This window comes from Loxodonta africana, chromosome X (assembly GCF_030014295.1).
Source record: "Loxodonta africana isolate mLoxAfr1 chromosome X, mLoxAfr1.hap2, whole genome shotgun sequence".
NCBI classification, from domain to species: Eukaryota; Metazoa; Chordata; class Mammalia; order Proboscidea; family Elephantidae; genus Loxodonta; species Loxodonta africana.
In genome coordinates this window covers 93,426,036-93,450,564 of record NC_087369.1, presented here as the reverse complement: position 1 = coordinate 93,450,564, position 24,529 = coordinate 93,426,036, and the positions used below count along the sequence as shown (strand labels likewise).

General features: G+C 36.3%; 1 long non-coding RNA gene across 1 annotated transcript; it reads right to left on the bottom strand.

Annotated features, from left to right (window-relative positions):
- Positions 1 to 1,134: 1,134 nt before the first annotated feature.
- On the bottom strand, positions 1,135 to 24,529 carry LOC111751385 (uncharacterized). The gene is made up of 3 exons (XR_002786443.2): positions 24,411 to 24,529; positions 5,947 to 6,045; positions 1,135 to 1,967 (listed from the first exon to the last, which is right to left on the bottom strand). It is a non-coding gene; the product is annotated as an uncharacterized LOC111751385 (long non-coding RNA).

Sequence of the window (24,529 nt, the reverse complement as noted above, 5' to 3'; positions counted from 1 at the left end):
AAAGGTATTTCAGAGCATAGAAAAGGTTGGAATACCCCCAAGCTCATTCTACAAAGCCAGCATATCCCTGATATCAAAACCAGGTAAAGACACCACAAAAAAGAAACACCGTATGATCCAGCAATCCCATTCCTATGTATATATCCCAGAGAAATAAGAGCTGTCACACAAGTACACATATGCACACCCATGTTCATTGCAGCATTATTCACAATAGCAAAAAGATGGAAACAATTTAAGTGCCCGTTAATAGATGAATTAAACAAACTATGGTACATACACACAATGGAATACTATGAAACAATAAAGAACAGTGATGAACCTTTGAAACATCTCACAAGGTGGATGAATCTGCAGGGCATTATGCTGAGTGAAATAAGTCAATCACAAAAGGACAAATATTCTTTGAGACCACTATTAAAAAACTCATGTAAAGTTCACACACAAAAAGAAACCATCTTTGATGGTTATGAGGGAGAGGCGTGGTAGGGAGGGAAAAACACTAAGTAGACAATAGATATGTGGTAACTTTGGTGATGGGTAAGACAGAACACAATACTGAGGAAGCTAGCACAACTTGACGAAGACAAGGTCATGGAAGATCCACAGAGACATCCAAATTCTCTGAGGGACCAAATTACTGGGCCGAGTGCTGGGGACCATAGTCTTGTGGAACATCTAGCTCAATTGGCATAACACAGTTTATAAAGAAAATGTTCTACATCCTACTTTGGGTATTAGCATCTGGGGTCTTAAAAGTTTGTGAGGGGCCATCTAAGATACTCTACTGGTCTCACCCTGTCTGGACCAAGAGAGAATGAAGAAAACCAAAGACACAAGGGAAACATTAGACCAAAGGACTAAATGGATCACAACTACCGCAGCCTCCACCAGACTGAGTCCAGCACAACTATACGGTGCCTGGCTACCACCACTGACTGCTCTGACAGGGATCGCAATAGAGGGTCCAGGACAGAGCTGGAGAAAAATGTAGAACAAAATTCTAACTCACACACACACAAAAAAAAGACCAGACTTACTGCTCTGACAGAGACTGGAGAAACCCGGGAGTATTGCCCCTGGACACACTTACAGCTCTGTAATGAAGTCACTCCTGATGACTCTTCAGTCAAAGATTAGACAGGCCCATAAAAAACAAGACTAAATGGGCACACCAGCCCTGGGGCAAGGACGAGAATGCAGGCGGGGACAGGAAAGCTGGTAATAGAGAACCCAAGGTCGAGAAGGGAAAAGTGTTGACATGTCATGGGGTGGCAACCAATGTCACAAAACAATATGTGTATTAATTGTTTAATGAGAAACTAATTTTCTCTGTAAACCCTCATCTAAAATACAATTTAAAAAATCCAACTCTCACATGCAGAGAAGGCCTGCCAATTAAAAAAAAAAAAGGGAGGCTATAAATGTTTATATCTGTGACCTAACCATTAAGAGATAAAGATAAATGATCAACACTACCAAGATTTTGGAAATAAATGTATACGTCGTTATATATGATCTTTCTAACACCCATCTGAGGGAAAAGTTCACATAAAAAACCATACAAAAAAGCAGGAGTTTATACAAATATGGATAAACGGCATATGCCCAATTCCCCAGTACTTTCCTTTATATTTTTTATTGTTGTAAATATAAAGGAAACAAAACATTTGTCATTTCAACATTCTTCACGTGTACAATTCAGTAACACTAATTATGTTTGCCTTCTTTTCAGTACAGTTTCTCGCATATAAATGTTGTATAAACACACGCATACACTCAGCTCTCTATTTACTAGTTTTTCCCCACATGATGATATGACAACTTACCCGATATCATCAGGAAGCCACCTCCAACTTTATAACTTCTGGCACTGGCAAAGGGTACACCACACACCAGCAGAAATGCCCCAGCTAGACCAGAACCAACACCTAATATAATAAAGATCGTCCAGAAGCCTCTATATACTAAAGAGTGAGAAGAAAAATACATATATTACAAAGTACAGTCAGTAAAATGCACTGAACTGCTGAAAGAAATCTAGCATTAGCAGTGGGCACTAAGTTTATTTGGGTTTCCAGCTTTACAGTTATTTAAATAATTGTCTAAAACACCCTTCTTCATTTCTTCACTTGGCTCTCTCCTACACATCTTATAAAATACAACTTATATGACCTCTCTTACTGGAAACCTTCCCTTACTACTATAGTCTCTCATAGCTAGCCTTATAAAGGAAATCTATTTATCATACTAGACTATAATCCCCTGTTTTCTTTCCTGCATTTTCAATAGGTAGAGTGCTCCTTGAGGGCGAAAGTCATTTTGAGTTTCTAACCGGTGCTGAACATGTATTAGACCTCAAGAGATATTTGTTACATTGAATCATATGCATTCACTCAGCCTCAGCCCTGGGGAGATAAAGGTAGGATTATTCTCATTTGTAGCAGGCTTCCTACCTCTAAATTCTCTGTGAACATTCATGACTTTAACTGACGGTGTGTGCAAAAAACTGTAAAGGAGAATTCCAAATAGAGTGATTAAAAAAACAACATTCCCGATTCTTAATCCTTGGACCATGCCTTGCCTCTCACTCCTTCCCACACAAAATTTACCAGCATCTGCCAGAATGTTTGTTTAACTTAAACCTGTACTGTTCCTCCTCCTGACATACAATTGTTCTTTTCCTTCCTCTAGCCTTTCTAAGTGGTTGAGTTCCTATATAGCAGGAGTGTGTGAGCAGACTAAATTTTCCTCACAAGTACTCTGTATAAGTATGTGAACTATAAAAATACAAATGAGCTCGCGCTTGCTTCCCTGAAAACCAAAAGCAAAGGATAATGGAGCTCAGCGTTGCATTTATCTAGCTCTTGTTACAGGGGTCCCATCTGAGAGAAAAATACTACATGGATATTCCTAATATATACAAAGTGAAGAGGAGCATTGAAAGAAATTATCTAGACTGTGAAGCACATCAAATAACAATTTCCATTTAAGGGTCTGGACTTTCATACAAAAGTAGAATATGGAGCCTAAGTTCTCCAGAAAATCTTTCAGTGCATTGTGTAAATTTTAGCTCTAATTTTTAAAATGCATTCTTCTGTCTCATTTTTTAGTGTTTTACCCTAGATCTGAAATAGCTTAAAGATGCTCCTTTATCCTTACAAAGCCTAGTAACTGGAAAGGGTATTTTAAATTAAGAGCTTCTAGCCTGGGAGAGCTATTTTGGGGCAGAGCAAGGAGTTGGATTGGCATGTGAAAACGACACTAATCACTCTACCTTGCACCTGTTCAGAACCTTAATCTCTTTCAAAGAATTTGCACAGTCCAATATCAACTATTTTGAAAATAAATGTTTTGAAGTGCCTGATGTTATGGAACCCAGGTCCATATTAAAGGCTGTACTCAACTATTTACTTGACTGTCAGTGATAGCAGCCTCTCCACATTAGAGTATACCCTTCTCCCTGAGGTAGAAATATCATCAGCAACAGAAAGGGACGGGAGAGGAGGGGACAATAGCAAATGTACTCCAAATGTTGTGATTAAGAAATGGATATTTCTTTTATCAATTTCCCATGAAAAGGTAACGTTAAATCCCAAGGACAAGGTCAGTATGTTTTTTCATTTCCCTCACTAAGCCTCCCAGAGTAAAATACAAGTTAAATTCACCAGTTGCTATGAAACAAACATCCAATCCATTCAAATATCAGTCAGTCCCAAAAACGGAACACTGAGCGAGAACGAACACTCTGTACATTGCTAGTATATGGGTATATAATCCCCCAACAATATTATTTACATGTGTTTCTTTTATTGGCAGTCATGATGCCTTTTGTGAATTTTCTGATCATCATCTGAAACTGCAATTTTCTCTAAAGCTGAGAGACCTGTGATAACTTATTTAACTTTTCTGAGTCTCAGTGTTTCCAGAAATAAAATAGAGACAATAATAACTCATAGAGTAATTGCGACAATGGAATAATAATGAACATGTAAAAACACATGGTGTTTAATAAATGTTGGCTAATTATCATTATTATTATCTTTATTATTGTAATCATAATACCATTTGATGGTGTTCTCTTTGAGGTTTAAAGTATAAGAATTCTGCAAAAACACAATTAAGCCAAAATGTTCCTTTAATTTTTCTTTAACTGAGGCTGCTAAAGAAATGAGCAATGGGAAGAGCACTGTGCTAGCCACCAGTAGGCCTGAATGCTTGTGCTGGCTCTGACCTATACTTGCCTTGTGGCCTTGAGCAAACCCCTGCATACCTCTAAGCCTCCATTTCCAACCCTATAAATTGTGTATAATAAGTTTTTCTTATCCCTTATCTCACAGGGAAATACAGGACAGTTTGTTGCAGGTGGTTTTATGGTAATTTCCTTAGCATGCAAATTAAATGCATTTATACATGTATCATTTAACTCAATGTCTGTCTCACAGTAAGTGTTCAATAAGTATTAACTACTGTCGTCTTGGAAACCCTGGTGGCATAGTGGTTAAGAGCTATGGCTGCTAACCAAAAGGTCAGCAGTTCAAATCCACCAGGCACTCCTTGGAAACTCTATGGGGCAGTTCTACTCTGTCTTATAGGGTCACTATGAGTTGGAATCAACTCGACAACATTAGGTTTTTTGGGTTACCATTATCATCTTTGACTGAGTTGTGCATTACTTGGACTGTGGCCGTTTTTGATGCTACCATAAAATGACCATATCAAAACGTAAAACTTCGATTTTATTACCAAACTATACGTGGAATAACTCCTTCATTACCTCACTTCACCATGGCCTCCCACCCTTTGTTGCAGAACTATGTAATTAGGGCATAAGACTCAGGAATGGGGTGAGATTCAAGGAGTAAAAATGCGTGTTTTGAATATTACTCAGAAAAATGCTAGATGACTTGTATTTTTTGTATTTTAGTCTAGGTAAAAATGGTCTATGTTGAAACAACACATAAAAAGTTACCTCAAAATGGCCACACTAAAACGGCCACATCAAAATCTCGTATACCCACAGAGCTCCATTGATGTCTATTGTGAGAATCAAATTAGGTAATGGATTTGAGAGATTATTACTAATGGTAGAACAGACATCTTATGTGCTTCTTGACTGCTCTTTAGTTTGTTTACAACCTGAAGTGTTTGTGGGTAAAATAATGTAATGTCTAGAATATGATTTACAATATCCCCTCCACCACCACAATGAAGGAGAGGAATACATGAAACAAGAATGGCAAAATGTTGATTTTTTTTAAGTAGGGTGCTGTTTACATGTGGATTTTGGATGCTATTTATTATCCTACTCTTTTTGTGCATGTTCAAATATTGTCAAACTAATGGTTTTAAAAAATCAAATGTAGTATATTTCAGATAGGAAGATGATGTCACCTACTCTTCAATGCTAGGGAATGGAAGTAGAATAAGATTCTGAATTTTTAGGAATAAGTTTGCATGGAAACATTTGAATTATCTTGCTGAGTTCTCTCTTGGGTCAGTGTAGTGTAATGAATAAAATATAGGCTTTGGAATAAAAGGTACTTTTTTTTTATTTCTTAATTTAACTTAGTTCTCAGTTCTTCTAATCTCTCTGAGCATCAGCTTCCTCACATGTAAAATGGGGCCAATAATAGCTAACTCACAGGTTCATTGCAAGGAGGAAAGAAGATAATTTGCACAAGGCTTAGCACCTAGCAGGTGTTCAAATATATGTTCCCTTTCCATTTTCCCTTCGTTTTCATCTAGTGTCACCCATTGTCAGGGTGGCTGCATGAAATCTCCTTTCTGGCTGGAGAACATAAGCAGAGCTGACCAACTTAGACCAAAATCTAGCACAAAGCCTTGGTTTTATTAGTACCAAGTAAGTCTTTCTTAAGCATATATTGACATGTACAGTGTGAGGTTATATACATCAAGAATCCTGGGGCTATATTCCAAACTTACCTGTGGTTGCATCAAAAGAAGGATGTGGGAAAGGTCCAACAGCAATTGGCATAGGAAAGAGATAGCCAGGAATACAGCGTTTGGGATGAGGCTGATTCACTGGAAAAGAACAAGGATAACTTCTTTTGAATTCCAAGACTTTGGACATTTAAACTTTGATCCTTTATGCAACTTATAAATCAACAAAATATTATAATCAAGGACTGAATAAATAACAAGTTGAAAATACTTCATCTTATAGATGAGAATGGTGGGCCACAGAGAGGGGAAATGAATTTGTGCAAGGTCACACATAGAAAAGTGGGGACTAGTGTCTAAGTGGCCTGACTGATATTCCGTGTCTTTTTCAATAGCCCTTTCTTCTTTGATATTTTGTGCAATTCAATACAACAAAATTTATTCAGCATCCTTTGTTGTGTGCCATGGAGTTGATTCCAACTATAGGGACCCTATATGACAAAGTAGCACTGTCTTATAGGGTTTCCTAGGCTATAATCTTTATGGGAACAGATCGCCAGGTCTTTTCTCCCGTGGAGTTGCTAGTGCGGCAGTAGGAGCCAAGCACTTAACCATTGCGCCATCATGGCTCCTGACTCAGCATCTACTGTGTACTAAAAAGAACTGAGGTTGATGCTATGGGGAATATTAAGTCTCCAGCTTCAAAGAGCTTCACAGTCTAGTGGTGAAAATAGGTATACATGTCCAAGGAACAATAATCCATTGTAGAGTGTTTAAAGGGACATTAAGTGTACTAATAATACTACTCTAAGGGTCTAAGGGAAGAGGGAAATTAACTGAGGGCTTCAAAGGAGACATTCTAAAAACTATGGATTTTGACTTTGTCTTAAATTATGAGCAGGAGTTTAATAAGTGAAAGTGGGAAGAAAGATATTCCAAGTAGATAATAGAGCCCAAACAGAGACAGTGATAGAGAATGTTTGGGGCAAGAATCTAGATTTCAGCAATGGAAGAGAAATGAAGAGATTTCCACTTTACACAAAGTTTGTCTAGAATTACAGGGACAAAACACATCTACATGTCTGGCAATACGACATACTGGTACCATTCTCATTTTATTTTCTAGCTAAGAAACAAGCAAAATCAACAGGAGTGTGAGATACCACCCTTCAATTATAATACATAACAGCATGACATGGGCCAAACCATCTGTAAGTAATTTAATTGCTTGGATGCCAGATGCCTGTAGTCAGGGTAGCTAATATGCTAAATGACACAATCAGGATGCAAAAAGATCTCAACAGTAGGTTGAACTTAGCATGATGAAATTTAACACGGATAAATGTAAAGTTTTTACCTAACCTCAAAAAGTAATTTGTGTCACACAGGATGAGAAACATGTTGATAAACAAAAAATAATGTAAAGCTAAAATAGGCCAATGGGATTGACTATAAACTAAATACAACCTCATTGTGCATTAGGCTTACCAAAACAGTAATGCCATTTTAGGCTGCATAAATAGAGGTAGAGTGTACAAAAACAAAAGAGAAAGAGAAGCAATAAGCCACATGTGGGTACTATGTTTAGTGGTGGGTTCCACACTTTAGAAGGCCACAAGCAAATTAGAGTACACAGAAATAAAAATGAGTAAACTAGAGACAGAATAGAAAATAATATCTGGCTAGAAACCATAGAAGGAACTTAGGATACGCCAGCATAGAAATACATGACGGGAGTGAGAATGAGGAGGGACAATTGATAACGCTCCTTAGTAACCTGAAGAGCTGTCATAGAGAGAGGTGTCTGGCTTATTCTGTGTGGTTTCAGAGGAAAGAATCAGAGCCCATGGTCAGAAGGTCCAAAAAAACTGATTTTTATTCAATAAAAAGAATAAATGTGTAACGATTACAGCTGTCAGATATTACAATAGGGTGCCTGATGAGAGAGTCAAAGCCCCTTTCAGTGGAAGTATTTAAGAATAGAATTGTCAAGATGTTAGAGAGGAGATTCATACATCAATCAGGTAGGAAGTTGGAATAGATAACCTCTAAGGTCTTCTCCACCAGTAATGTTCTCTTATTATGAGTCTATGAAAAAGCATGTCATTAAAATGGAAGAGCCATTATATCAAAATTAATACCAAGGTGTCTTGTCATGATTAATGATACTACCGAGAAAGTTAAATGCACTAAATGGAAAGACCACTTATTTTAAAGTGTTTTCTAGGTAGCAGTAACAATTTATAATAAGTGCACATTTGTCTCCACTTAAATTACTAAAGAATTCCCGTTGAATTATTACTGCTGTATGAATATCAAATTAATTTTCTATAATAAAAGCTTTTATGATTAGCATCAAAGGAAAAAATTAAGATTTGTCTATGCTCTAAAATTGTGAGTTATTAATGACAAACTGGTGTTTAAAACTTCTCGCATTTACTCCATTTGACATGCTTTATCCCCACCAAGCTTACTTCATAGGTCTGACATGTCGAGTATGTTAATCTAATTATATGTATCAAAAGCTATGAAGATGTTCACAAACATTGGTGAGGTGCAATGTACTGTGGGGAATATACAGTAAAACCTAGGAAAGCTGGAACCTATGTAAGACGGAAACCTGTCAGTGAAGGAAAACTCAAATATTTTCTACCAAAATGAGCCAGAAAACTAGCAAGACACGGAAAAAAAAGTCAGTCCCATTAAGTTCCAGCTCTCACAAGTTTCACTGTATCTCCAAAGGAAAAAAAATCAATAGGAAAGAAATACTTTGTATACAAGCATGTTTATAAGCATTAGTATGCATGTGACGGGAGAACAGAAACCATCCAAATGGCTAGCAACAGATGAAAATCAAAGATATATAAATATGAAGGAATTTTGGGTTATTTTTAAAATGACTAGTTTATGAATGATACCAATTTGAGACTTGGATATGAAATAATGATAAGCAGAGAAATTGCACCCCAAAATGGCAGAGGTTATCTACTACTATATGAAAACTATACATGTGTATGCCAATATGAATAGAAATTATTTTGATTACACATATATCCAATAATTAATGTAAACTATTAGAAAAAACAGATAATTTTTAAAAACCCATTAATGTAAATTCTAAAATCCCGAAAATCACTGCTAGCATTTTTCATTGTTTTACTGAGATATAATTCATTTCTCATACAATTCACCCATTTAAAGTTAATCCAGTAGTTTTTAGTATATTCAGAGTTGTGTAACCATCACCATAATTTAATTTTTAAACGTATTCATCACATCAAAAACAAACCCTGTAGCCATTTGCAGTCATTCCCCACCCCACCCCCAATGCTAAGCAACTCAAATCTATTTTTTTTATAATATTTTTGGACATTTTATATAAATGGAAAAATACGATATGTGGTCTTTTGTGGGTAACTTCTCTCGCTTAGCATAATGTTTTCCTTGTTGATATTTGTTGTAACAGGTATCAGCATTTTATTCCTTTGTTGCTGAATAATATCCCATTATATGGATATGACATATTTAATTTATCCATGAATCAGAGTATAAATAATCAGATTATTTCCACTTATGGCTAGTATGAATAATGCTGCTATGAACGTTCATGTACATTCATGTGCAAATATTTGTGTGGGTACATTTTTTCATTTCTCTTCTGTATATCCCTAGGAGTGGAATTACCAAGTCCTATGGTAATCCTGGTCCGCTATGAGTCGGAATCGACTTGACGGCAGTGGGTTATGGTAAACCTGGTGGCCTAGTGGTTAAGAGCTCACCACTAACCAAAAATGTCAGCAGTTCAAATCCACCAGCCACTCCCTGGAAACCCTATGGGGCGGTTCTACTATGTCCTATAGGATCACCGTGAGATGGAACCAATTCAACGGCAGGTAACAACAACAACAATGGTAATCCTATGTTTAACTTTTTGATGAATTCCCAGACTCTTTTCCAAAGTGACTTCACCGTTTTACATTCTCACCAGCAGTGTATAAGGGTTTCAGTTTCTCCACATTCTCCCCAACAGTTGTGATTATATGTCTTCATGATTATAGCTATGCTAGTAAGTAAGAATTGATATGACACTGTGATTTCAATTTTCCTTTCCCTGATGGCTAGTGATACTGAACATCGTTTCATGCCCTTATTGTCCAATGTATGTATTTTTTGGAAAAATCTCTCTTTAAATCTCTTACACATTTTTAATTGGATTATTTGTCTTACTGAATTTTAAGATTTCTTTTTATATTCTGGACACAAGTTTCTTACTAGATCTATGGTTAGCAAATATTTTCTTCCATTTTATTGTTTGTTTTTTTCACTTTCTCGATATTACTTGCATCATCAAATTTTTGTTTTGCCTTGTTTTTTCATTAAGTTCGATTTATCTATTTTTTTTCTTTTGCCACTTGTGCTTTCAGTGTCCTACCTAAGAAACTATTGCCTAACACAAAGTCATGAATTTTTTTTATTGTAAAAGTATTATAGTTTTAATTCTTACACTGTGATGCATCTTCAGTTTATTTTTGTGTATGGTGTGAAATAAAGGTCCGAATGCACTATTTTGCATGTGTATATCCCAGTGTCCCAGTACCATTTGTTGAAAGACTATTCTTTTCCCATTGAATTGTGTTTGCACCCTTGGGAAGATCAAATGACCATAAATGTAAGGGATGTTTCTGGACTCTCAGTTCTATTCCATCAATCTATATGTCTATCCTTGTGACAGTATCACACTTACTTGATTAACATAGCTCCAATAGCATGTTGTAAAATGCATGAGTCATCTAACTTTGTTCTTTTTCACAATGGTTTGGCTATTCTGGGACATTGCATTTCTGTAAAAATTTTATGATCAGCATGTCAATTTCTGGAAAAAGCCAGTTGCAGTTTTAATAAGGATTGTATTGAATCTATCAATCAATTTGGGGAATATTGTCATCCAAATATTATTAAATCTTCCAATCTAGAAACGCAGGTGTCTTTACATTTATTTAATTCTCTTTAATTTTTTTCAACAACATCTTGTAGATTGAATGTACAAGTCTTGCACTTCTTTTGCCAAATTCATGCCTACTTATTTTGTTTTTCATGTTACCGTAAATGGAATTGTTTTATTAATTTCATTTTGTAATGTTTAGTGCTCGCATATTAAAAATACAATTGATTATTGTATATTGTTGTATCCCGAAACTTTGCAGAATTCATTTCTTAATTATAATATGTTTTGTGTGAACCTCTTAGGATTTTTTTCCCCTCCCTTGGTCACCACTAATAAACTTTGGTCTCTATACATTTGTCTTTTCTAGGTATTTAATATAAGTGGGATCATACAATATTTGCCTTTTTGTGACTGACTTATTTTACTCAGCATGTTTTCAAGGTTCATCCATGTTGTAGAATGCATCAAAGCTTCATTTCTTTTTATGACAAAGTGGTATTTCATTACACATTTGTACCACATTTTGTTTATCCATTCATCTATTGACGAACATTCAGGTTGTTTCCAGCTTTTGGCTATTATAATAGTGCTTCAAAAAAAAATTTTTTTCAATAAACATTAGTGTACATGTATCTGTTTGCATTACTGCTTTTAATTCTTTTGAGTATATACCTAGAGGTGGAACTGCTGGGTCTTATAGTAATATAGGGTCGCTAAGAGTCGGAATTGACTCAATGGCAGTGGGTTTGTTTTTTTTTGTTTTATACTAATTTTATGTTTAACTTTTTAAGGAGCCTTCAAACTGTTTTCCACAGTGGCTATACCATTTTATAGTCCCACCAGCGATGGACGAGGGTTTCATTTCTCCACATCCTTGACAAAACCTGTTGTTTTCTGGGTTTTTGTTTGTTTGTTTGTTGTCATAGCCATCTTAGTGGAGGTGAAGTGATATCTCATTGTGGTTTTTATTTTCATTTACATAATAACTAGTGACATTAAACATGTTTACATGTACTTCTTAGCCATTTCCATTTCTTCTTAAAATGTCTATTCAGGTCTCTGGTCCATTTTTTTATTGGGTTGTTTGTCTTTTTGTAATTAAATTGTAGCAGTTCTTTAATATTCTGGGTATTAAATCTTTATAAGATACATGGTTCCCCAAAATTTTGAAAACCTTAGAATTTTTTATATACAGGATAATGTCTTCTAAAATAGAGATAATTTTACTTCTTTCACAATTTTTTCTTTGTGGGAAATTTTTTTTATTAATAATTCAATCTCTTTAGTTGTTATAGGCCTATTCAGATTCTCTATTTTTTTTTTTAGTCAGTTCCCCCACTTTCTTTCCTGAATTTAGTATTTTGAGTCTTCTCTTTTTTTTTTTTCCAGTCAGTCTTTCTAAAGATTTGTCAATTTTGTTGGTCTTAAAAAAACCAACTTTGGTTTAATTGATTTTTCTCTATTGTTTTTCTATTCTCTAGTACTTATTTCCTTCTTTTGCTTATTTTGGATTTAGTTTACCCTTTTTCTAGATTTTAGGGTGGAAGATTAGTTTATTTTTTTAAGATCTTTTTTATATAAACAAGTGCTTACAGCTATATATCTACTTCTTAGCACTGCTTTAGCTACATACCATAGGTTTTATATGTTGTGTCTTTTTGTTCATCCCAAGTAGTGTCTAATTCCCTCGTGATTTCTTCTTTGTCCTATTGGTCATTAAGGAGTGTGTTGCTTAATTCATATTTGTGGATTTCTCAAATTTCCTTCTGTTTTTAATTTCTAATTCCATTCCATTTAACTTTTTTTTTCTTTCTTTTAATTTCTAATTCCATTCCATTTTGGTAAGAAAACATACTATCTATGAATATCGTCCTTTTTAAATTATTAGGGCTTGTGTTATGGCCTAGCACATACTCTATACTGGAGATTCTTCCGTGAGCAATTAAGGATACATATTCTGATGTTGGAAACCCTGGTGGCGTAGTGGTTAAGTGCTACAGCTGCTAATCAAAAGGTCGGCAGTTCAAATCCACCAGATGCTCCTTGGAAACTCTATGGGGCAGTTCTACTCTGTCCGATAGGGTCGCTATGAGTCAGAATAGACTCAACGGCACTGGGTTATTCTGATGTTGTTGGGTGGAGTGTTCTGTACATGTCTGTTGGGTCCAGTTTGCTTATAGTGTTGTTCAAGTCTTCTATTTCCTTGTTGATATTCTGCCTCATTATTCTATCCATTATTGAAAGTGGGGTATAGAGTATACAACTATTATTGTTGCATTATCTCTTTCTCCCTTCTGTTATATCAATGTTTGCCTCATGTATTTTAGGGCTCTGTTATTAGATACATAAATGGTTATAATTCTTATACATTTCTGATGGATTGGCCCTTTTCTCATTATGAAATGTTTCTCTTTATCTCTAGTAACGTATTTTTGTTCTGTTTTAGAGCATCAGATGTCTGATATTAGTGTGGCCACTCCAGCTCTCTTAGAGTTGTTGTTTGAATTGTATATCATTTTTTATCTTTTCGCCTTCAACCTATTTGTATTTTAATCTAAAGTGTACTTCCTGTAGATAGTATATAGTTGAGTGTTCTTTTTTAATCCAACCTGACAATCTTCGGGTTTTTTTTTTCTTGAGTGCATTCCATTTGTGTTTGAAAGGATAACTCGGAGAGTGAGAATCAGAACAAAGCTGTTTCCTCTGAGGTGGAGATCAAATATATCCCCATTCTCCAACTTCACCATTTGTGACAGCATCCGTCACCCACCCCAATGGCACTCGAGTTTGATAATTCATTGGAACTGTCACAGAGAACTCATGGAAACAACTTAACTACAATAACAACTTTAATAACAGAGAAGGATATAAACAGAATCAAAGATATACAAAAGAAAAGATTAGGGAGGGGTCCCAGCACAAGGCCTCAGCGTCTAAACGGAGACCCTCTTATGTCTCAGAGGGGACCCATTTACCCTTGTTGAAGCAAATGTTCTTTCTCACCCATTAGGAAACTTTCTAACAGGAAACTCAATGAAGTCACCTGGCAGACTTTGGCATTTGATTGCTCCTCTATAGGGTCACTATGAGCCGGAATCGACTCGATGGCACTGGGTTTGGTTTGGTTTTTCTCAGCTCTAGGTGGAAGTTTGGTCTTACACTCTGATGGCACAGTCTGGGTCTCCTCATTGTCTCCACTCCTTCTGGTACCATCGTAGTTGCTGCCTCCATCGCCATCACAGGTTTACACAGTCTGAGAGGATAGTAGTTTAGGGACCTGTGTCCAAAGCATGCACTTCTCTCCAGGATCTCATCAATCAGGAGGCATAATCTGAGCCTCTGTGTTCTAGGGTTTTTATCAGTCTGCAGGTGGGGCCCTCCAGGCAATCCATGTAAAGGCCAAGTACAGGGTGGGGCCCTCCCAGCCAACCTCAGTAAAGATCAGACCAGGCGGGGCCCACCAGCCAATCCTGGTAAAGGTCAATTGGGTAGGGGTGCCCACCTACCTCCAGCCAATCCAAGTAAAGGTCAGTTCCTGGTTGGGGCTCCCCAGGCAATCTGGGTAAAGGTCAGACTATTCAGGTTTCCCGAGCCAATCCCGCTAAAGGTCAGGCCAGGTGGGGTTTTGGAACTAGCATCAAAAGGCCAAGTAGCTCTTTTTAGTAAGGTGATTCCACACCTTGCAATATGTAATGCTATTATAAGTATTAGATTTACATCTGCCATTTTGCTTTTTTTTCTATATGTCTCATATATTTTGTAGTTCTGTATTCTCTTTTATATTAAGTAGACATTTTCTTGTGTAACATTTTTATCCTTTAATAGTTTTTAAACTTTAGTTATTTTCTTAGATGTTACTCTAAAAATTATAGCACAAGTTTTTACTTATCAGAATCAACTTCAGATTTAAACTGACTTAGTTCCAGTGGTTAAGAGCTTGTCTGCTAACCAAAAGATCAGCAGTTGGAATCCACCAGCTGCTCCCTGGAAATGCTTAGGGGCTCTACTCTGTCCTGTAGGGTTGCTGTGAGTTGGAATCAACTCGACAGCAATGGATTTTTTTTACAAGTTTAATGCTATATATCTTCATTCTCTCCCCATCTTTTTTTTTGGAGGGGGGGGCTGTTACTCTTACATATGTATTATGTCCAAACATGTTAAGAACCCCAAAATTCATTGTTATAGTTATTACTTCAAGTTTTTTAAGAAGTTGATAGAAGAAGCACTAGTATATATTTATATTGTTGTTAGGTGCCATCAGTCGATTCTGACTCATAGCAACCCTATAGGACAGAGAACTGCCCCAAAGGGTTTCCTAGGCTGCAATCTCTGTGGGAGCAGATCATCAGGTCTTTTCTCCCACAGAGCTGCTGGGTGGATTAGAATCGTTGACCTTTTGATTAGCAGCCAAGCGCTTAACCACTGTGCCACCAGGGCTCCTTCATTTGTATTTACAGAGTTTGTTATACTAACTTTCATTTTATGATTTCTGATTCTCTTCATTTCTTCCTTGAATTTGAGTTACCATCTGGTAAAATTTCCTTACTCAAATACAACTATGCTTCCATCCACCTCCTTTGTGCTGTTATTGTCAAGTGTATCACATTTCTGTATTTTATAGGTTCAAAAATACAATTATATTATCTTCTGTACTTACCTACATATACCTTTAACTAGTACTCTGTTTTTTCATGTGGATTCAAATTACTATCTGTGTCACTTGTTTTCAGCCTGAAGAACTTCCTTTAGAATTTCTTGTAAGGCAGGCCTACTAATGACAAATTCTTTTGTTTTTATTTATCTAAGAATGTCTTTACCTTGCCTTCATTTTTTGAAAGATAGTTTTGATAGATGTTAGATTTTGGTTGACAGTGTTTTTTTTTTGTTGTTTGCTTTTTTAACTTTCAACACTTTGAATATGTCATTCCATTATTTTCTGGCCTCAATTGTTTCTGAAGAGAAGTTAGCTCTTAATATTTTGGATGTTCCCTTGTATACAGGAAGGACACCTGGTGGCTGCTAACTGAAAGGTCAGTGGTTCAAACCTACTGGCTGCTCCATGGGAGAAAGATATGGCAGTCTGCTCCCATAAAGATTACAGCCTTGGAAACCCTATGGGACGGTTCAATTATGTCCTATAGGGTAGCTCTGAGTCAGAATCAACTCAAAGGCAATGGGTTATTTGGTTTCTTGTACAGTTATTTTTCTCTTGCTCCTTTCAACATTTTCTCTGTCTTTAGCTTTCAACATTTTGACCAGGATGTGTCTGAGTGTGAATCTCTGTGTTTTTTCTACTTGGAGTTTGTTGAGCTTCTTGATGTGTAGATTAATGTTTTTCTCTAAATTTTGGAATGTTTATGTCATTATTTCTTCTAATATTTTTCTACCCTTTTCTCTGTCTCTTCTCCTTCTGGTACTCTATAATATTTATGTTGCTGAGGTTCATGGTTCCAAGTCTTCTCCACACCCTGCTCTGATTGTTCCCAAGTAGGTGCAACCTAGCACATATATACAGCCTTCACTTACCCTAGAATTGACCATGCTCCCAGGAGGGATCTTATTGGCTGCTTTTCTCCTGGCTCTATTAAACTTCTGGCTGCTTTTTTGCTTGTGCCATGAAGTTACCCATAAAAAACTGTTGCCATTGAGTCAATTCTGACTCATATTGACCCTATAAGACAGAGTAGAATTGTCCTATAGGGTTTCCAAGGAGTGGCTGGTGTATTCGAACTGTTGACCTTTTTGGTTATCAGCTGAGCTCTTTACCACTGTGCCACCAGAACTCCACAGAGCTACCAGACTCCTCTTAATTGCTCTCTGACAAGACTTCTGTTGTTTTTTTTACAACACTCATAGGCATGGAGTTCTCCACTTTTTGTTTCAAATAAAATCCGTTCTTCAGGCAGAGGTTTGGAGCTCTTTGTTCCTATGGCCTGTGGCTCCTGCCTGCCTTTCATCCTGGGAGGAAACCCTGCACTATTACACCAGGCCTGGGAATGGAGCTACTTTTTCCAGAATGACACCCCAACTCTATGAGATGGGGCTGGGAGGGTAGGTGGTAGCCTCTTATTTTCTTGGCTTGCCCCACCCAGCTTTGAACCTCTTCCATTATGAGCAAACTGGGACAGGGACAATCATGGCACACTATTCTCACCCTGCTGCACCTGAGGTAGAGCTTTCACCCTATGAGTGGGGCTTAGTCTGGGAAGGGAGACCCAGTCCTGTCTGCTGCATTCCCAGAATACAGCTTCTGCAACTCGTGGACAGGAGGTGGAGAAGAAACACCAGCAGCTTACTTCTCCTGGAATGAAAGGGATGAAATGATAGCCTCAGATTGCAAATTGGGGGGGGGGGAAGAAACTCCTGTATTTTTGGCTACAGACAAATGATGTGGATCTTCTGTAACACAGAGCTGGGCAGGGATGTAACGGAGTATTGTTTCTGTTGTATGCCATTGAGTTGAATCTGACTCTTAGCTACCCTACGGGACAAAGTAGACTGCCCCATACCTGTTAAAAACCAAACCCATTGCCATTGACTTGATTCCGACTCATGGCAGCCCTGTAGGACAGAGTAAAAGTGCCCTGTAGAGTTTCCAAGGAGCGCCTGGTGGATTCAAACTGCCAACCTTTTGTTTAGCAGCCGTAGTTCTTAACCACTATGCAACCAGGGTTTCTGAAGCATGGGTCAAGTGCAACAGAGTAATATTGTTATTACCATGATTAGTGTATATTTGTGAATAAATATTTATCTATTGGCTGTATGCCCATACAACAAATTCCAGAGAGTTTGAATATTTTTTAATAATTTTTGTCAGTTAAATTTTTTGCTTGGGAAAGTGTCTGCCGAGCTCCTTACTCCATTCAGTCCAGAAGTTCCACCTAACTAAATAGCACTTTAGTATATATGATTTCTGATCTTTCCAACTGATTGTAAAAGAATATAAAATATGTTCATTTTTTGTCATAAAATTATTCAAAACACCTGATTTTAAAAAAGCTTTTAGTAGAGCTTACACAGCGTATTAAATGAAGATATTTTTAATAAAGGCATTGTACTCCCAGATTTGTTTTTTCCAACTGCTGGTCATTCATGGTTCTTCACTGTCTGACCTGAATCTATGATTCAAACCTGATCTCCAACTACATCCCTACATGAACCTTCCATGGCAATCAGAGTGATCTTCAGATACACAGGAAAATGTAATCACCACAATTCTTATTTATCCCTCTCTTTCCTATGAAATTGCAAACATTCAATGCCTTTATAACTCATAGTATATAGTCTATACCACCTTGTGACATCACCTTCATCCTGTCTTGTGTTTTCATATTTGTTAAACATGTTTATGCCTTGACCCCAATTATAAGTTATAAACTCTTAGAGGTCATGAATTGTATCCAAAGACTTGTTTGTATCTATCTTAGCCTTAAAACAGTGCAGTACTACAAATACATGCTGCACTTGCTAAGTATTTCCTTGAGTAAATCTGCTCCCTGATGAATCCTTAAATATTTTAGGACTCTATTTGTATCGAAGTAGCTTTGGTGGAGCAGTGGTTAAAGTGCTTGGCAGCTATTCAAAAGCTTGGTGGTCCAAACCCACCAGCCACTCCACGGGAGAAAGGTGTGGCAGTCTGCTTTGATAAAGATTTACATCCTTGGAAACCCTGTGGAGCAGTTCTATTCTGTCCTATAGGGTCTCTATGAGCAGCAGTTTTTGTTGCTTTGTATTGACATTATAAATACATTACTTATTGTAGGAAGCAATAGCCTCTTAGACACATCAGCAAATAAGATGCCTAGATTATTGGATCATTAAGAACAAATAGTACTAACGCCTTCATGTGTATGTTCTAGTGTTACAGCAGTGACCAAGAGTGTCTAAAGGAGTAGTATATTAGATTAAGATTCTACATGCTAATTTTAAGAGCTCTTATGTGTCCAAAACAGTTAGTTAGATATGGTCTGTGACCATGTCTCAATTCTAATTTCCCTTAGAACCTAAACTCATAAATTGCTATTAATTTGATTTGCAGCTCAATGGAAGGAGAGAATATGTAGAAAAAGAGAAAAAGGCAGGGCTTATTTTTTTAAGAACCTCCCTGGTTGTGTTATTAAGTTAACATTAATAACAGGTTGGCAATCATCATGATAATGAAGAAATAAGCAACAATTGGTTAAGCAAATTACCCAAAGTAACAAAGTAGCAAAGCTAGGACTGGAAGCCCTGTCTCCAGTGTATAAAATCATTTCAGCAAGTAAGTAAAATCTTGGTCAGTTCTTAAAAATATTATGATTCTTGTAATAATTTAGGATAAACTAAAGAAGGACCTTAAATTTAAAACTATGTTGCAATTCTATTGACTTTAATTCCACCTAGCAAGTTATAATCATAGAGAAAGACGTTAATAGCTTTCTAAGACAACTGTTATCTTGGAAGAAACATGGATGATTTTATGTCTCACTCTAAGCCAAATATGATCTGATGGCTTCAAAATAACCATTTGCCTTCTAAACCAAACACCAAATAAAAATAATAACCCCATTTTGGGCTTTTCAAATTTAGTATACGTCCCTGGTAAGTGTTCCCTCCAATTTTTATATGAGATTATTTTTGAAATTGAAACCATGACTTTAAAATACCACACAATAGCTTCTTATTTCTAATACTCACTAAACCAATATCTCCAGACTGAAGTCTGTGAACCATCTCCAAAGAACCAACACCTCCAGAAGAAGCCTTCATGATGGTATGTTATGGACATTTCCTCATAGTCTCTCACATCTTCATCATACTATGAAAAAAGAAATACTTAAACTTTTGAAATTCTGGTTCCACAAATGAAGTCTCGTTTTGCACAGAATTCCACAACAGGTGAGATACTATGTGTCTGCAGGGTAGGAAGAGCATTTATAGGAAATGATCCCCAAATTTTAATGTGCATACAAATCAACTAGGGATCTTGTTAAAATGCACATTCTGGTTTATTACATCTAGGGAGAGGCCCAAACTTTGGCATTTCTAACAAGCTTCCAGGCAATGCCATTGCTGCTTGTCTGTGGACTGTATTTTGGTTAACAACGCTTTATATTACTTGAAAAAATAGAATGGAAAAACGGTGATATCTTTGAAGTTTGGTGGTGGGTAGATGGGTGATCATTACACTACTCAATTATTATTTTTGAAATTCTGCCTTAATAAAAAGTTTTAAATATAGAATTTTTTTAAATAAAGAATAAGCACATGTGGATACACAGTGTTAGGCTTAGAACAGGTTCTATACATATCTTTGCTTCACTGGTTGCCCAATCAATAGCAATTTAAATGGAGATCATAAGTTTCACCTACCCCTGAATTGTAGAAGAATCCAAGAACGAGCCCATTCATTTTGTGCAATGTGACCAATGGATTAGCACTCCAATCCTACACTAAGGTACACATGATACAGTTTAAAATTTTTATTTTCCTTAAAGGTTATATATTTCTTCTATATGCCTAGCCATATAATGTCTTAGAGTACCATTGCAACATAAATTTTGGCTAATCAATCAGAGCACAGACGGTTTCCATGCTCACTGCCAAGGGGTTGTGACCCATAAGTGTCATTGTTTGTTTATGTTGCTCATTTCAATTAGTCTAACTGAACAAAAGGTCTCTGAGGGACAGAGGTGCATCGAAAAATATGGCAACCAGGACATCTCCACTGTTAGTATTTTTCAAAAAGATGTGACCAGGAAGATAGGATTTGAGCAGTCAAGCCTCACTTATTCCAAAAAGTACCGGGTAAGGTCAGAATGTCTAGTATAATGACTAAATTAAAAGATTTATTTTATTACATTTGATTGTGTTGCATAGTTATTTAAATTAGATTTTTAAAAGGCATTGCCTTCCAGAAGTTCTCAGGGAGCTCAATTTAATTAATAGGATAGTTTTTGTTTTTGTTTTCTGATGTAAATGCATATTTCTAAAATGTTTGATGGAAGTTCAACAGTTTCTTCTTTTAAGTTTTGTAAATATGCTTGATGCTTATACCGTCTCTTAATTTGCAATGGCTATACAGGAAATTATATTTTTTTAAAAAAGGAAATTGCAGCCCAGCTTCTACTGATCTATATTAAAACCAAAAACCAAACCCTTTGCCGTAAAGTCGATTCCGACTCATAGCAACCCTATAGGACAGAGAGGAACTGCCCCATAGGGTTTCCAAGGAGAGGCCGGTGAATTCAAACTGCCGACCTTTTTGGTTAGCAGCCATAGCTTTTAATCACTACACCACGAGGGTTTCCAATTAGTAGAGACCAAATGAATGTGACTGTTTTATATGCTAAATGTATTTGGCCAATGTAGAGATAACTTTCAACAGTTCTCCAAATCACTTCACGATATAATGGCTATGTTCTACCACCTTCAATTTTCATATATACATTTTTGCTGTATGTAATATAGAGCAGTATTTAGGATCAGAATGTTAACAACGTGAATGCTAGACTCGGACTTATTGACTCAAACTCTGTGGGCAGTAAAGGCCAGGAAACTACATTTTTAACAAATTCCCTCAGGGAATTCTACAGCATGTGGTAGTTTGAATACTCTTGAGCTCTACAGTGGCCAACCAACAAAGAAATTGAGGATGAAATTTGCCAATTTTTCCGTTTGCTAACAGCTGTGTAATATGAGAGTAGAATGTAAGTGTGGGAATTGCTAACCAACATGAGATAGAGGATTAGCTGTGGACCAGCATTTCTCTCTCCTTTCTTCAATTATCCTCACTCAACAAGAGTACATTATATGATGATGAGTAGCAAAAGTTAATACATAAAACATCATGTCTTTATTCTGTTCTCTGCTTTCTCCACATACATGTAACTCTACCTTCTCATCCCATGTAATTCCATATTAGGAAACAAAACTAAATGCATTAAATAAAATCTAAGTATTCAAAATTTTGATTCATTATTTTTATTAGTTGCTTATTTCCAGCAAGTTCTATTTATTCCAAAAGCTCAATATATATGCAGTCCAGAATAATAATTACCAACATTATCAATAGGTTCTTTTTACCCTTCCGTTATTAAAACAGTTGCTAGCTTAAAAAATATTTTTATGCCTTGCTTACAAATGTAATGGAAAAATATTCTATGCATCTAAATGCTAGGAAGTGCATGTCTATGAAATCCACAAACACAAACCCATTTTTTCTCTTATTGGAAAGCACTTCTGCTTTTAATGAATTAGAGATGCCTTTATTCAAGCAAATAAGTTATTACAGGGACAAGCCCTTGCCTCAGTTATCCTCACTCAACAAGAGTACACTGTACGCTGGTGACAAGCAAAACTAATATGTACATCATGTCCAGGCCTATCTTCTGAAGCACCGTTGAGTCTGTTTGAACCATCAAACTTTTGGCTGTAGATGTGATCTTTGCTTCTTACAAACATGCAGTGAATGTAAAATGTAGCCTGAAGTAAAAAAATCATCAAGAAACAGTGGACAGAACATTGCATTGAGATGCAGGAAAATGTTAGGTTCTCATGTTTTTCAGCCACTAGTTCTGTGAGCTTGGGTAAATCACTTTCTCTTTTTGGACATCAATTTCCTCATCTGCAAAATTCATTCAGTAAATGTTAACTGAGAGCCAGCTATGTACAAGCCAATGTATTCGCGGCTGTATATACATATTTTGTAAGCTATGCCATCAGCTTGCTGTTGTTGTTGTTAGCTGCCGTTGAGTCGATTCTGCCTCATGGAGACCCTAAGTGTGCAGAACTGCTTCATAGGGTTTTCAAGGCTGTGACCTTTCAAAAGCAGATCATTAGGCATGTCTTCTGAGGCACCTCTGGGAGTCTTTGAATGGCCAACTTTTTGGCTGGTAGTTGAGCACTTTAACTGTTTGCACCACCCAGGAACTGCCATTAGCTTAGGCTTACGAAAACAGCACAAGGTGGAGAGTGAAACGACTAGCCCTTATAACAACTTGGACTAGATGATTTCTAAGATTTTCAGCTCTAACATTCTAGGATTATATTTGTTGTCTGCAAGTGCCGTTCATAGATATCTAGCACTGTTCTCTAGGGAGAATCGGCAGTTTCTATCTAGGGCTTGCAATTAATGATAAATGCAGATGGAGTAGGTGGCAGCCTAAGTACTATGATATTACACTTGCCAGGGAAGTATTCCCTTTAAAAATATCTCTCTGGCCAAGATTACTGCAGCCTGAATCTACCATTAGAGATTTATTTCTTCAATCTCTTTAAAAGGCAAATACCCTTGGGAGTAGTAGCACTTTAAGCCTAATCCATCACCTAGGGATGGATAAGTATATCACCATTTTAGCTGGCAGCAGGTTTTTAATAACGCTGAGTGGAGTAGTGAAGAGCATGGAATAGTTGAGAAATGCAGAAATGGAATCCTCTCAGAAAGGAAAAATGGCAAACCAAACAACAAACAATGGCATGAAAGAAAACTTTAATCAGCCTCTGAGTTTTCTCAGCACCAAGACTTCAGCATTTCTACACTTCTCATACAGGACAATCTGGAGCAGTTTGATTTGGGGAGCTCTGAGGTATTGACTGTTTCTTCAGAGGAGCAACAGCTTTCCTTCTTTACTGGAGAACCCCCTCAAATGGCTAAATATATATATAAATACATTTTTTTCCATATGAAGACATTCTAAGACAATAAGGATGGTTTAATAAAAGATGATGAATATTGTTTTGTAACATGATTATATTTGAATTTACTAACATTGAAGCTTGAGAAAAAAAATTTAGTTCGTATGTAAATTTATCATAAAATACCCTTTTCTACTGGATTAAAGGTATAACTAAACAATGCAACTATCAGCTGTCCTGAAAGAGAAATGTTTTCCTCATGAGAGCCCAAGTCTAGACAAACATGTTTCAAATTTACTTAATAATTGGATAGAAATATTTGTTTTTATTTTCCTCCTCAAATCTCTACATTAGCTTTGTTTTTCCTATGCGTTTATATATATATATATATATATATATACTTTTTTTATGTATATACTCAATGGCACTGGGTCTGGGTGATACATATATATGCATATATATATACATAAAAATAGGCCTGTATATATATGTATATATAACCAACAACTAAGTTTTAAATAACAAAATAATTAAAACACGATCACAACAATAAGAGCATTATGCAAACTAATATACAGATTATTAGGCTTTAGTGTAAGAATAACATTTCCGAAACATAAAGCTTCAATAATTTGCATCCAAAGTGCTTGCCTCACTTCCCACCTCATATACCTGTCTTTTCTATGAGGTTCATTCTGTATTTCATATCTCACCTTCAACTTCATATACAAGTCTTTTCTATGAGTTTCATTCTGTATTTCATATTTCAAATCCACAAATAAGCCCTGGAAAATATTTTCTATGTTTAAAAAAATTTTTCTAAAATGAAAACCCAAAGGTTCATCTTACACTGCTAGTATGTCAATTTGTTAAAACATAGGTTTCCTTTACGGGCAATTATTTTAAACATCATACCATTTTAAAAGTACGTTAGCTATATTTTTACCTCTTCTTCAATGTCCAAAGTTCCATTGTTAGAGTCAAAACTTTCACATATCTCTGTGGCAAGTAACCAATATTCTGTTCCAAAGGCTGCAAGAAACAAGATAATGCCAATAGTACCGA